Source organism: Anolis sagrei, chromosome 2 (assembly GCF_037176765.1).
Source record: "Anolis sagrei isolate rAnoSag1 chromosome 2, rAnoSag1.mat, whole genome shotgun sequence".
In the NCBI taxonomy this organism is placed as follows: Eukaryota; Metazoa; Chordata; class Lepidosauria; order Squamata; family Dactyloidae; genus Anolis; species Anolis sagrei.
In genome coordinates, this window is record NC_090022.1 from 31,712,431 (window position 1) to 31,729,167 (window position 16,737).

Sequence of the window (16,737 nt, forward strand, 5' to 3'; positions counted from 1 at the left end):
TATAGAGACTGTTGGTGGATGATTCATTGTACTGTTGTTGGATTTCACAGGTCAAAGAAACTACTGCATCTGCCTTTACTTATTGATTCCCAAGTGCTACCTGGATCATAAAACCATTCTCAATAATTTTGTCTATCCTTCCTTTTATGAAAAGAGGCATTCTGACTTTTGTCATCCATTTTGCTGTTTTTGAGGCTCACTGTTTTTGGTATTGCCCTTGAAAATTGTCCAGAGGCTTCACTCATTCAAATCATGGCCACACTGAACAAGATCAAACAAGTAACCTTTCTCAAAGAACAAATACTTCCACAGAAATTAGACACAGTCATCTCTGTATTTAATAAGGTTTAGTAACAGTCTTTTGTTTCTCTCTTCTTTGATTTTTTTAGCAAGCGCATGATATTATTTTCTATAGACCCAACTGAAATATAGTAATGCATACTACCTATTATTCTAGCTGCATATTTTTATAAATAAATAATTCCACTGCCGTTAGTATGCAGCTCTCACTGTGTTTTATTTTTTAATCACTTTCAGAAGCCACAGAGCCAAGTCTATTTAAAAAGGGCTTATCCTTTTTGCTGATTTTGTTTTGCATGCATAGGTAAAAGCAAGGTATAACTTTGACCCATTGCAGATATTTTGACCATTCCGAAGAGTACTCTAGATTAAAAATGAAACATTAGTTGGTGTACAGGTTTGCCAGGTAGCCTACAAAATAAGGGACACCTGTGGGGGGGGGGGGGATGATGACAACTTTCGGGAGTGAAATTTCTGCAGTGAGGACCCCATCCCTTTCCCTCCCTTCACCTGAGCTCCTCCTCCTCTTCCTCTTAGGGAATTGACATCCCTCTGTCTCCTCCTCACCTCCTGGCCAGTAATCCCCCAGGATGCAGGACATTTTCCTGAAATGATGGACTGTCCCTTAAAATCCAAGAAGCTGGGATGTGAAGAGCTAACTGTATATAGTTTGAGGAAAATAATACTGTTTTGGAATTATGAGAGAGTGAATTTCCTTAAAAAGGTTGAAAAAGTGGGGGCTCTGAGTAGTATTGCTAACAAATACTTAGTATATTAAATTATAATTTTTTTTAAAAAAAATGCTTTAATTTTTTTTAAAAAAATTCCTATTTATTTTGTGTCATTGAGAAAGAGGAAAGGGGAGGAAAAATTGAATGTATACTGATTATTTGGTATTTCTGAATGATATTGCTTGGTATTGTGTGTGTGTTTTTATGTTGTATTAACTTGAATAAAACAAAATAAAAAGCCTAAAATATATCTAATAGAACTGCATATCCGGGGGGGGGGGGGGGGGTGGAGTTGGAATAGTTAGAAATATATTACTAAATATTAATACTTAGGATACACATTCCTTTAAGAGTATGAAAGCATTACAAAGTTGTTCTTTCTGCTATAAAAATTGCCCTTTTGCTTCTACCTATTTAAAGTTTTAAAATAGGCATGGATCAAGAACCTAACCTTGCCCTACAGAGAGCAGTCTAGTAATAGAAAGGAATGGTTTTCCTTTAAGCATCTGGAAATCAGGTCACTCTCAGGCAGGAATCTCAGGAAGGAAGGAAATTCAACCGCTACTCCAAATAAAACAGGTTTCCTTTGGGTTCAGAATACCATGGTTTAATTACTTCCCCTTTAGTGTGTGTTTCTCTGCGAGTGAGCATCCATACATGTATATGAGATAGGAGAGGTGTTTATTTTAGAACTCATAGATCTGCATTGTACATTGTTTCTGCATGCCAAAATGGTGGGAAAATATTGAACTGAATTAGTTCAGGTAGGATGGGAAATCACACCCTTTTTAGTATAAACAAGAAAAAGTTCCAGCTCATTGACACAGCATCCCGTGTATTTTCCAGTGGGACAAGGTTGTCTGATGAGTGACCGCATGATGTAGTGATTTGAGCACAGGATTAAATCTCTGTAGACCAGTTTGAATCCCTGCTTGGTCATGGGTGACCTTGGGCAAGTCATGTACTCAGTCCACAGAAGAAGGCAAAGGCAAAAGCTATCAGCACAAATTTTGCTAAGAAAATGTGGTGATGTGCAAAGTACTTGATGGCACACAACAACAAGAATGTCTCAATTTAAAGGTGATTTGCGTGAACAATTTCTCTGCTCAGTATGCATATTTGTAATAGTAATTATCTTGGCAGGTCAACATTTACATGCAAAAATCACATCACACTAAGATTGTGTCTATTTCAACACAGCATGGCTTCTTTTTTTCCTGAGCCCTAGGAAAGAGGAGGACTAGTTCCTTTTTAGCATGTTCAATGGCTGTGGTGATGAAACTTCTCTTTTATGGCTTTTCTCATAGGCTTTCTGAATTGTATGGGAGTCATCCAGTTGTTGAACCCCATTCCTGATAGGGCTTCAATATTTGGAGAGTTTCTGTACAATCCAAATGAGTTCAAGGAAGAGTGACTGTTAAAACTGATTCAGTACCCTGCTATTCCGAGAAATGTATCTGTTATCAGAGAAAATCAGGAAAATGCCTTGACAGTGGATACAGGTTGAATTTCTTTTATTGGAAATTTCATAATACTCCAGAATCTAACTTTCTCCAAGTAGGTGGCTGAATCCACCTTTGATGGTTACACAAACTTTGCTTCTTGTACAAAATTATTTAAAATATCTATAACATTACCTTCAGGTTATGTGTATAAGCTATGCATATATGAAACATAAATGAATTATGCATTTTGTCTTGGGTCCCACCTCCATGTTATCTCATTATGCACATATATGCAAATAGAGGTATTCCAATATTTTTGAAAAAGCCAAAACCAAAGCACTTCTGGTTCAAAACATTGGATGAAGGAAATTCTATCTGTATAGATCTTTAAACTAGCTGCTTGCTCTTTCCAAGGATGGATAAAATTCATGGTGGTTGCAAACTAGGTTCAGATTGCCACATGTGCAGGAGTGGAGTTAGAGATTTATTATGATTTTTTCATGGAAAATTCTGCATCCTATATTTTTATGGGAAAAAAATGTGTCTGTGCACAATTGCACACACACACAAACCAACCAACCTATGTTTGTCCATAGTTGCCTCAGTTGTTGTATTCCAGTCATAGTTTTATTATGTGACATTTTTTCTCACCACAAAATGAACCTAATAAATAGTGCAAAAGAAAGTTAAACTGCTGATTTGTGTAATATAACAAAAATGTATGCCCTTTCCTTTACATTATTATAAATATTCCAATAAAATAATGTTGCATTAAGCTTTGAAATTGTTTGCATAACATGCTTAAACCAAGCACGATAAATCAGATAACACTATTCAGTTTCAAGAAAAGTTTTCAATTTTTTTCACCGAGCGCACATCACTGTGTGGAGTGGAGTGAGCTTCAATTGCATGTTCTTTCTTTAAGAAGATATTTTTCTACTCATCTCTGCAAGAGCACAAAATGCATGGAATGGAGACACAGCTGTGATGCCATACTGTTACATTAAACTGTAAGTGGCCAGGTTTACATGATTTCATTCATACATCCAGCTTGCTTCCTTTCTTTACGTATTTTAGAAGTCTAAATTACATCCTTTACTGCTTAAGTGAATTCAATTTACTATCTCATCCAACATTACCATTTGTTAATGCCAGTGAGCAGGGATGGAACAAGTGAATAAAGAAGGTACCCCTTTGTGTCATCTGGCGAAATGTACTTCCATTACTTCCAGTATGGAATTCTCAGCTGTCTTGGTATATAATGGTCTTGGACTATTGCATGTATTTACGTTTAATTTCCCTATATGACAGCCATAGTTTCTGTACAGCGATTGATGGGGGATGGGCAAGTTGGCCCTTGCAGTCTCTTCCAACTCTATGGTTCTATATGTATATTTAGTTCTCTGGTTTTGTTTTGCTTGCAAACCTCTTAAGTTAGCACTCTTGACTCTTTTCACTATCTAACTCTGTGACAGGTACTTGGAAGAGTCATCAAATGCCTGTCATTGTTAATTGTTCAACAGTAGCAGAGGGGAAATTGTTTTTATGCCTATGTGTCAAAGCTAACTCTGGTATGAAGTTTACTGTTCTTATGTTAATCTGTGATGTAGAAATATTGCATACATTTTGTATTCAGATGAGATCTTCAAAGGATCTTACAGTGAAACACTTCCAATTATTTGGAGTTCATATTTGCAAATACTGCTGCTTACTAGTGCTAAGTTTAATATGCAACATAAATTGTAAATATGAGCAGCTTCCAGAACTCGCTCACTGGCTGTGCAGATACTCTTCCCAGTTGTATCTTAATCACATGCAACATGATTCCAGACAGAAGCTCTCTTGGAACACTGTTTTCAGGAAAACATTCACTTGGTCAGTTTGCAAGACAGGGCTCCCCTGAAGTCCATTCATGGATTTCATGCTAGTAAAAATATTAAAATGGCCAAATGTGGCTACCATGGAATAGGTTAATAATCCTATACTTAATTAATTATTAATACTTCAGAAAACCAACCCTCCAAGCACTCGAGATAGATGCACACATCAGGCATCAGGCACCAACAGTTAGTGGAACAGTTTCACTTTGTCTCTTGACATTTTCATATGATTGTTTGACCCCCAGCTGATTCATGACCTCTTCACATGGGCTGGCGGAATCACCACACATAATGGCAAATCCGGCGACTACCGTCGGTGGGCAAGAAGAACCCATTGCACTATGCCCTGCATCACCCAGCTTACCATAAAGTTGATCCCATGGGGGAAAACCTTGACAATGTGGCTCCCCCCCCCCATTGTTTCTTGTGTAGCACAGGAAGCCACTTCTTGGAGTTTTGAAATAATATCCTGTGGGTTTTATTTTACTCCTTTTGATTATTTCACATTTTATATTTTCTATGTTACTTTGGAGTCCTTTGTCTAAAAGGTGCTTCAACAACAAACCTTTAGACTAGAAGTAGGGATTGTGTGGCCTTCCGTAAGTATGTGGTCCTTGGGGGGGGGGGTCCATATGGCTCATGGGACCCACTAGTAATACCCTCGAAACACTTTGCATTTTGGGAGACCCCACCCTGAATAGTAACATTTTAAAAATATGCCAAATGACCCCATCACTTCTGGTTCCCCACAATTGCTGTTTCAGTGAAATCTGGAGAAGCCAAAAATGTGTGGACTCCAATGAATTCTGACTTCTGATTTAAGTTGTGATTCTGTACCTATTTATCTTACAAATTGCACTGAGTTCAGAGTAAAGGTGTAAACTACTTCTCTATATCTTACACACTGGAACTTGGTAGCCAGAAGTTCTTTTAAAACCGATTTCTGTAATATATGCTTAAAACATATATTTTAAGAAGATTTGAGAATGCCAACAGCCCTAACATAACATTTTTTTCATGTAACTTCTTCCCCCAGAGTAACTAACACCTCATTGATCTGTGCTGAAGTACGTATCCATGCTAAGGTGATTGTGAAGCTGTTAATTACTGTGAAGAAGTTTAGATATTGTGAAATTTTTACATGCTTGTCATTTGGTGGTGATGAATTTTAAAGAAAAAAATAACCACAAAATAATTTAATAAATTATTGAGTTTAAAAAATGAGTTGGTGGACAACTTATTTGCTCTCCCTTGCAACTTTTAATAGAAAAGAACAATTATGCTAAAGGTGATTCCTCTTTGTGTTGCTGCCTTTATCAGAAGAATGGCATTTTGACAGAATAGGCTAAAAATGAACCATGTTACAAACAGAATTGATGGGCGCACAGAAGGGAAGAAAGAGTGCAAAAGAGTTTCTTAACTCATAACCAGCAATAATAGTGTGTATATTTTAAAGCTGATTTCTTTCTTGTTTTCCGTCATCCCTGCACACCAATCAATGTCATCCCTGTTACCAATTAATGTCTATAGTACATATCGGCATGAGAACATTATATGCCATTCTGTTTAAGAAATAAACCTTAGAAGAGGTCATAGCTGTATAGATGAACATGATTGACTAAGTATGAGTCTTGCATTTGCTTTTGTCAAAGCATTTCAGGTATCATTGATGGGAACATAATCTCTCTTTTTTTTACATCTTGTTTTTTCACTGCTTTGAGCGATATATGAAGACATTTTCAGTAATTTAAAATTAGAGATTTAAATTCAGTTGTTAATCCTGGCAAGAATAGACTCATTGAGCAATGGAAGTCACAGAAGTTTTGCTATACCATTTTCTGATTGGTTCGATGTGTTTATTCTAGCTAAGGCTAACTACTGAACTTCAGTTCTACTTTTTAAAGATGACTCAAAACTAAATATAAACTCAAGCGTGCCTATAACTAAAAGATGTGAATTATATATTAATGTTTGCATTGTGTTACATTGTGCACAGCATGCTTTACATTTTTCCATGTGGTCAACATAAAGAGTTTTTCACTTCCAATGACTCACTTTGCATCCTGTCACCTCAACACCTGGGAAGGTTAAGAGCTTGAACATTGTTTCCATCCTAAATATCTCAGTGTCACCAGAAGTGACTTGCAGTTTCTCAGGTCGCTCCTGACACGACAAAAAACAAACAAACAAAAAACCTTAGATCAAACACTAACATATAAGAAACACTGCATGAACACCAAACACAAGGTAGCTGCATTCAATAACATCCTGCGGAAACTTACTGGCAACACATGGGGTGCAGACACAAAATTAATAAGAACATCAGCTCTAGCCTTGTCTCACTCAACTGCCGAGTACGCCTGCCCTGTTTGGCACAAGTCTGCCCATGCAAAGCAGTTGAACAAGTCTGCCCACGCAAAACAGGTGAACATAGCAGCTAAACCAGGAAATACCAATTGGATGGCCCCCCACGAGGGTATTCCTCAAGGGGCAAACCATGAATGGGCAAGTTGGAAGTCCCTGAACAGAATCAGAAGTGGAGTGGGCAGATCAGAAGACAACCTGGCAAAATGATACTACCTAAAAGAATCCCACACCTTGTGTGACTGTGGAGTAGAACAGACAACTCCACATTTATTTATTTATTTATTTATTTATTTATTTGGGGCATTTGTATCCCGTCCTATCTCAACCTTCGCAGAGGTACTCAGGGCGGCTAACAAAATGGCACCCCAACCAAAAATATAAATATGCAATTTAAATAACAACATCTGTATTCTTATCCACTATGCCCTGCTTCATGTACAGATGAAGAATTGTTGGAGGCTACAGACAATGCTGTTGCTGTTGCCTGTTTTTGGCCAAAAGATATTTAGCTACTTGTGCTCCTCCTATTTTTATCAATTTTATACTAATTTATGCAATGCTTTTGATGTGAAATAAATAAACAACCTTGCATTTCTTTCCTTTGTTTCTTCCTTCTTTGCATTAGATTGCAGCTCTCCAATAAGTAAATGGGGAGGTTTAAAGAGTATATATCTTGTCCCATACCTAAATAATAGTGTGTTTCCTTAGATATTATAGAAATATCCAGTAGATATTAAATGAAAGCTTTCATTTCTTAGAAACTATCCACTGTATTTAGTGTGTGCTTTCGTAATGCTCACAGTAATTGTTTACTGACTAAATTGCCAGTGTTAAACAAACAATAGAACAATAGCATCAATCATATTTTACCATGCTTTTATCGACTTTAAAGTCACATAGATAGACACTAGTGCCTTCCTTAGAATGTTTTTGACAGTTTGAATAAAGAGTAGCTTAGAACATTTCTTAGGATTATCTTGTTCTTTTCTGACACCTTTATTTTTTCATTGATCGAATTATCTGGTCAGCAGATAAGTCTGGATAAGCTATTATTTATTGACTCAGCCAGAAAGATCTGTGGTTTGCTGAAACGCCTCTTCTTTATATCCCTCTCCTGCATTAAAATAATTTAACTTTAAATTCCTGGGTTGGCCCAGTGCAATGATAGGCAGCTTTAATAAGAATGTTAATACTTTTTATCCACACATTAGTTTTAGATTTTGTCCACACATTCGTTTTACATTGTCCCTTCAGGTTGTAATTGGGTATGAAAGGCACTCAAGATGGTATTTTAAATCTTGGACTTGTTGGTGTCTATAATTTTATGAGTTAAATTAGAGATACCTGCGGTATAGAATTCATAGTTTATTGCAATACTTTAGAATTCTGTGTTTAAATTACACTTTCCTGCATGATGAAAAATGCTAACAAAAACATCCCATGTGCTATTGATTTCTCATGAGTACCATGTGCTTAGTATCCTTTCAAATAGAATTTCATTGAATTAGCTTTCATACTTGAAAAATGTGTACTCTTGTGAAAATGGATCACATTAAGCACAAAAATGGATGATTGATTTCTTCTAACGTTTTTTTCTTGTTGGATATTTTTGAGAACATGTTCTATTGTTTATAATACTCATAGGATGCCGCATTCTTAACTTTACTCCATATGTTTTAATGTTAATTTATTTTATTGTCATTTTTCAAGAAGCTGCACTCACACCTTCTGATAGTTTTAAATCTGTTATCATGACAACTTTCACAGAAGGAAAATATTTTGATAAGGACTATCCTGAGCAACCTCTGACCTATAGAGTTATTTGACTTTTTAATTAGAATTATAATAATTATGATAATTTCAAAAAGACTACTATAAACCTCAAAACTACAGTCTTGCCCTGTCTATTTGTGCTTCTGAAGTGCAACACTGACTAATCTTTAACCTTATGGTAGTTTTCAAATAAGTAGCCATGTTAGGAAGCATCTACACTGAACAATTAACGTAGTTGACCAAAAGTTGACCCAGGAGGGCATCCAACCACCCTTCAGCCTTCCATTTTCCCCTCAAAAATGTAGCTGAGGAACCTGCTGGCAGTACAAGGCTCTCCAGAGGGTACACTTGTCACACAAAAGTAACGACATTTTCACTCATCAAGAGTACTCTCTGGAGGAGCCTTCACTGTGGCAGACCCCTCAGATAAGGTATTGAGGAGGTTTGCGCTATCCCACTCCTTCAGGGTCCAGGAGCCCAAAGAACTAGGGTGGCTGTGGGTATTTACCCCGCAGAATAGTGGAATTTGCAGAAGTCCAGATTTTTGTAGGTATCAATCTGAGTTGTATCTGAGACATTGTTTGGATTCCTCAGCTAAACCCATTATGTATCTCAGGATATCTGGCAGTGTAGAAGGACCCTTAGGCTTCCTTTGGTGATTCAACCTACCTGTCCTCCTCCTTTTTTTCTGCCTTCCACTTTACCAGGTGTGATAATCTTTTTCACGAAGTCTTATTGCCTCATGATATGTCCAGTAGCTTTATTCTGGACTTCAATCTCATTTCCTTTTTGTTCAAGTATTTTCTTTCAGCCTGAAATTTACCATCAAGAAAGAAGTCAATGCAAATGAGTAATTCTCCTTTTATAAGCATGCCCCAAGGACAGAGAAAGCTGTGTTAACCATTTCAACCTTTTTGCTTGGTTATTAAGAAGCATATTACTTACTGATATGGTTTTGCTTCTTTTTAGTACATTTTTATTGATTGGTTTGCAGTGGCTAAATGGAAGGACAGACGTGAATGTCACAGAGGACAAAAGAAGCTTTGCATTACAAAAATTATAGTATCTGATATTTTCGTCCTTGTTAACTGTAGTTATTGGACCACATAACATGGTACAAATGCCACAACTTTAATACTCTTGCAATAAGGAGTTAGCCTTCCTGTCCTCATCCTGAGCTTCACCATTTTTATAGAATCATAGAGTTCATGGGCCATCCAGTCCAACCCCCTGCCAAGAAGCAGGAATATTGCATTCAAAGCACCCCTGACAGATGGCCATCCAGCCTCTGTTTAAAAGCTCTACACATGCCTATGGAGTGGCCAGGATTGGTCAAGGTTGCATCCAAGGTTCATCCAACTATGTTATGATGGCAAGGTACACAATGATGGTGCCCTCCTCCAGGACCTCTATAAACTAAGGATGAAAAGAATATTTGCCATTATTCATTTTTTGGCTGACAATGTATTTTCCAACATACAGTGAACACAGTTAGAAAAAATAATAATACAGCAATGAAAATGTTTGTGCAAGTTTTCATCTAGTATTTGCACATTAGTCTGGATATAGTGTACAAGTTTTGGTGTTTTATGTGGATGTGGGTGGGGAAAAGCATTGTTTCTTGGAGTAACATTGGGCAAGTGATATTCCCTTAATCTTAGAGGAGGGCAACTCCAAGTTTTGGTTCAGTATAACCTCCATAACAATGGATGATATATTCCTTAGCTTACCGTGGAGACAGGAAACCATGAATAATAGTGAACCTTACTGAAATGAATGACTTCCATTGGAAGTTACTGTAATGTTGGAGGACCTAGAGAATCCCTTTAAAAATCTGTGATTTTACCTACATGCATCCTACAAAATATGTCCTCTTGTAATTTGCTAGGTCATCTAGGGCAGCCCTGTGATCATTTTCAGAGGAGACATACCATAGAATTGCCTGGAGGATCTAGAACCTTCCTAGTGAGAATTATAGGATAATTCTGATTTCATGAATTTGTAGGCAGTAATGCAAACTCAGTCTACCAAGACTGAGAAATCATTTATGGCTTTCAGCTTGGAATCTGTAGACAGTAATGAGAGAATCCAATTATATTATGTATACATGATTGAATGATATTAGAAAGGAAGGTGGGGTAACGACTTTCAGAAATGGCAGATTGCACAAGCTGAATGCTCTGTTATACACAGGGCAACAATCAGAGTCCTGTCAGTGCAACCACCTACTGAGTCAAATTGATACCAAATACTTAAAAAGGAGGCCTTTTCTTGTTACCTCTGTGAACTCGTGAGATCTTTTAATTCTGCATAAATAAACATATGAGTGATAGGCAGCTTTTAATCACTGTGCATGTAATTGTTTTCCTTCCAAGCTACAATTACAAAATTGCATGATGCGACCTTGTGAAAATGAAAATAACCTACACTGAATAACAGCAGGGGTGTGTTTGAGTTTTTTGAGACAGAACGCAGAGAAAGAGATTCAGTAGAAGATAATATGCAGATCTGTATATTGATGTATGGGTGCCAAATAAAAAGCCTCTAAATACATGTCACTAAGCATATTTTTCATATATGGTTATTTAGATAATTGACAATTGGTTTTGTCAATGATCTAAATAACCAAAGCAAGTGGTGTACTGTTTAGGGTGTATCTGTGGGGAAAGACAGTGGTCAAATATACCCACTATTTCATCGCTTGACTTCTATCTTACTTATAAATCACTGTTGTCGCAAAAATATCCTGGTCTATCATTTCATAAATGATGAATGTAAGCAAATATTATATCTATCTAAATAAAGAGTTTGGGTAAGAACAACAAACTCTTGCCATTGTGGCCAACACAAAAAGAAATCTTGGCAATTTTATGTGGCAGCAACATATATGTTTTGTTCGTGCAGCACACCTAGCCAGTAATTATTATGTACAAGTAGTGACTGTTATGCACTACTTGCTCATTCTTGCAGAAGGAGTTCAAGGAAATTTTCTGTTATAAATTGACTGCAGTAATGGTCTCTTTTCTAGTTTGTCAGAACTAACTAGATAAGGTAAGCTGCTCTTTGCCTGGTAGCACAACTATGGGACTATAGAGGAAGACTCCATGCTTTGTTTAGCTACTCCCATTGTTCCCACAGTGATGGTTGGGTTCCATTTCCATAGTATGGTGAATCCACTCCAAGATTCTCTTTGAATGTTAAAATAACGTAAGTTCAACAACTTGGGAATATCCAGTTGTCTTTTACCATATGACCCCTGTATCTGTGGGACTAGTATCTGTAGTTTCATTTATCAATTTCCAAGAAAACATGACTTTCCTAGGCATTTTCTAGGTTCTCCAGTGCATCTGCATCTCCATTGTATTCTTGGACCAGATGTCCCTCATTTCAATAGGGTTGACTCTTATACGTGGTTTCCGAGATCTCCTTGAAGTCTGGGATTCATGAATTGCACTGTGTATCACTAACGGTTTGGGGCAAAGTTGGCAGCTGTGTTTGAACCTAGCCACTAGGCTCCTTCTTAGCCCTTGTCAGCAGAAGCAAGAGACAACCAGATGGTCCTCATCTTAGTGTCTCCTCCTCCTTACCACTTTGCAATACCCTTACACAATTTTCTGGGCTGTTTTTGTGTTTTTAGGAGAGTCTTTGAGATGTAGAATAAGAAAACATGATCATTTCGATTGCCTATAAAATATTTAGCATAAATCTCAAAACAAAATCTACAATTCTTTTAAATATGCAAGGAGGGGAAATTATGTTTCATATCTTCAAGTAGTATTTTGGTGGCGTCATCCCACTTTGGAGTCATTATTGGGATTAAGAGGGAAGGAGTAGCTTCACTTTTGAGAGAGCAGTGGTCTTGTTTCTGTTTTGTGTGTTGCACAAAGAAAAAAAAACACAGGGAAAGGCATCTCATTTAGAAGTATAAATATCTCTATATTGTGCATGTAACTACTGCCCAATGTGACTTAAAGTACCCTTCCTTAACTATTTCAGAGTGAAACCAATGCTTCATTAAATATGATTCATTAAATACATTTACAACTTGTTTACCGTACATATGAAATGCATGGGAAATTGCACTTTGTTCTCCACAGCCAGCATCAAAATACGATATAATTGCCAGTAATACAAAAGCTTGTTTTTTAAGCTTAGAAAATACCTCAAAGTTAGCCAACAGAAAAATATAACAATGTTGACAGTTTGTTGGAGAATAATAATAAAAAAATTCCGCCTTTAAGAACATAGTTGAAGACTCTGCAAAGGTAATCAAGATCATAAATCCAGGGCACTTCTTTAAAATAAGTCTGTCTCACTGAATTACTGTCATATTAAAATGGCATACACTTTTAATAAAATCCTACTTTCTAGGTTCAGTATCTGAGACCTGATTTCCCAGATGCATTTTCTAATCCAGTTTAGAGTGACCTATGCTTTTATCGTTCCTACTTGTGTGCTTAAGAGAGATTCTTGAAACAATTTCCCAGCTTTTGATGTGTGGAGTAATAGCATAGGAAATCTTACTAGTTAGTGTTCATATCTATATCGATTCTATCCACACGCAGGTCTTTGAGGAATCAAACAAATCAGATGTCTGAAAGCTGGATTCTGAAATGTGAAAACCTGAATGAAGGGTAGGGAACATTAATAAAAGGAGATAATTAGCTGTGAGGTATAATAGTTGTATTTTGCCTGTGGGATCGAAGGCATAATTTGCTTGGGAACACGCAATAGTAGGATAGTGTTGTTACTCTCCTGATGTGCATGTGAGTGCCTCATAGCTATGTTGTCATCTACTGTAGGTTTAAATACCCAAAAAGCACCAGATCCAGTCTGATTCCAGAAGTTAAGCAGGTCACCTCTTCTCTTGTTGGAAGACGACCAACAAAAAACAAGCGTCCTAGGCCACTGCATCCTAAAGTGTGGAACCTGACCCAAATGGCATTCCCTTAGCTCAATGTTGGGGTCATGAAAAATTTGACAATTTGAGAAACTCTGGTGTAAGCTGAATTTTAACTGAAGGAACTGTTAAAACGACCTCTTGAGTATTCCTTATCAATTGAAACCCAATGTAATTAATGAGATCACTATATGTTGGCAAAATGCTGGATTAATAATAATAATAATAATAATAATAATCTTTATTTCTATACTGTTCTATCTCCCTGAGGGGACTCAGGGCAGTTTACAACAGAAAATTGGCAAACATTCAATACCAGCATAACACAACAAACAAATCAAATCATAAACAATAAAATGAACATCAGGTGTACTTATAGAACAACTAAAAAATAACAAACTTAGACATTTAAATATATAAATCAAACATTTAGAACATGTTTACTACTAGATCTAATGATAGCAAACACTCAAAACATTAAAAGTAAAAAAGGCATTTGCAAGTCAACAGGGCTGAGGTGGTGTCTAAGTCAGAGAGATTAAGGTGCTGGCCGAAGAAAATTATTATAGGACCTATAGGGTCTAGTTACCATCCCACTCCCACACCCGCTCCCCCATAATATCCACCCCCATTCTTTATGCCCTCCCAGAGATTCCCAGATCTTCACAATTAAGGAGTCCTCTGAATATTGTCTAAGGACAGAAATGCAACCCAGCTCTTCATGGGGGGGGGGGGGTATAAACTGTGGTATGAGGTCCTTTGAGAGGAAGATAGGGGGTGTTTTTTCTCGTAATGGTAAGGTGTCTCTACCTATGTTGGTAAAAGTCCTATAGTGCAAGATCTTATTGATTGGCTTAACATAGTTAGATTGCTCTGGGTCCAGTGCTGGCTGTTTTATCTGGTGCTGGCATCAGGTGAGGACTAGACTTTTGGTCTTATCCAGAATAGCTTTTTTGATATTTTCCGATAATTTAATTGTGAGGTATCAGAAGTCAGAATTAATTGTACCAAGTTCTTAACTTAAAATAAATAATAAAGCAAATAGTAACATCCGGTGGAAGCATACCATAGAATCATCTGGAGAACTTCAGGAATTCCCAAAGAGAAGATATTTTATCAAACACGGGAAAGTGAAACTGCTAATACTGGTCCTATGGGTCATACTATATTAGCTTCTTAACCCCTCTCCTAGCTTGAGTTACTCTGAGGTGAGCTTCACCATCTCTAAATGCTATTACAGCTTTTTAACAGAGGACTGCATGGCAATGAGTGCTCATCTATTTAATAGATCATGATAGATATCAGTTATCTACATAGATCCTAATAAGGAAAGTGCCTCATGTTGGGGATATGGAGATATCCAGTTAATGTTTTAAAGAAACTCTTCTATCACAAGAGTTTCTATTTGATGTGCTTTACAGAAGCCTTTGTAAAATAGTGCTTTGATTAGAGCACACCCGCACCATGGAAAACGATGCTGCTGCTGCTGCTGCTGCAAAAAAAAAATAATCATAACACCCTCAGGGAGCCTACTTCTGTAAAGCGATATACCTGTTTTTCTGTTATGCCATTTTGAACATTGACTTCTCCCTAAAAGGTTATTTGCTTTTGACAGTGCTTTTATAATTGCACTTTGGGCAAAGCTACCCTCCCTCCGCTATCAGAAATCTGTGCTACAGTAACTTACACTATCGGTGCCTTGCTGGAGCCAAATCCTGCTGTGCAGTTTTCATCATAGTGCTACAGTTAATTTTCCCTTGTGGCTCTTTGGCTAATCCTTTGAGAAAGAGCAGCAAAGTTTGTCTGAAGAAAAGTTTGGGAAGTACTTTTTCCCCCACATTTTGACTTATATCTCCTTAACAACTTAAAAGTATGCCACTTGGAATAGGACAATTTGCACTAATGCTCTCATCTCTAGTGCCCAGAATTCAATTTACAGTCCTTTTTAGGTGGCTAGAAATGAAGCTCTGATCTTTTGGTACAGGGGGCGAACTCTATCCAAAATGTTTATTAGTTCTGACATAACAAAATGCAGTTCCTCTTTAAAGATCTGTTGTAACTAAATAAGTTAGATATATTATTTGACTTCCTTTCTAATTCAGGCGTGCCTTAACTAGCCCTATATTGGGAAAAAATAAAACAAATAAAAAACTGTCAAAGAAGATATTTTGAACATTATTTTTATTTCTGACTAGCCCTGTCTTTTCTTTTTTCTGTCCACAGTTTTGTGGGAAGGGTATCATCATCATCATCATCATCATCATCATCATCATTATCATTATTATTATATACTTAACAAGATAAGTACACAGGAAACAAGATCTATAGGCTGGCTTTCGGCTTTTTGATCACACGTCTGAGACATCCCAAGTAGCTAGGACTGTGTAATGTCATAATTAAATTATTAATAATTGAATTATTGATGATTGAATTATTAATAATAAGTATTGTTATTATTTAGCACCATTGGCATTGGGAGGATAATGTAGGAGTGTGTCCGTAGTAAATAGTGTATGAAACCTTGACTTAGGCAAGAATGCAATTCTTCTCTATTTAATCTTACTGACACTGTGCAAACCTCCCTATAATAGACAAAGCAAATTGTTGCTATCTCCAAAATCTCTTGCTGAGTATGTATGGAAACTTCAGGTGGTTGCTAGATGATTCAGAACATTTTTGTTTATTTATGTAAGGCATATAGGATAGGGATGTTTCTTTTCACATGTCCATAATATTAGTCTTGAATGAAAAATTGTCCCACATAGTATGTATGTATGTATGTTTATTGAAACTCACTGTTCTTCCAGAACCCCTCTTCTTATTTGTGGTATAATAACCCATCCCTTCCATTTTTCTGCCTCTGGTATTAGATTTTCTGTTAAAGAAGTAATACCCAGGAATAATCCACTTTTTTTAACAGAGGCATATCTATGATTTTGGGAGGAAAGTGATAACTGAGTCACCCTGAGTCGCCCGAGGGCTGAGAAAGGTGGTATACAAATACAGTAAATAAGTAAACAATAAATAAACTTCCAATTTTATTCTGAAAAAAAGCATACCTTAATTTGGCATCTGCAGCATTGCAGCTGAAATCACAGAGTATTTTTAAAACAGACGTAAAATCACTGCAGGCCATTTCTGCTCTTTTCTCCACCCTCTCCCCAGTATGTTTTTCATACTAATTGCCAGTTTTCTGGGTAGATTTTTGAACTTCATTTAGCTACATAGGAAACAATTTGTTAACTGGAGCCCTTTTAATCAGTTACATGACCAATGTTTGGGGGCTGGTAACACACAGAGCAAGGAAGAGCTTGAAAAATGCATTCAGGGAATCTCCATTC

General features: G+C 36.9%; 1 protein-coding gene across 4 annotated transcripts in view; it reads left to right on the forward strand.

The window, feature by feature from the left end:
* PTPRG (protein tyrosine phosphatase receptor type G) overlaps positions 1 to 16,737 on the forward strand; it is a 713,496-nt gene that overhangs the window by 222,356 nt on the left and 474,403 nt on the right. The window lies entirely within an intron of this gene.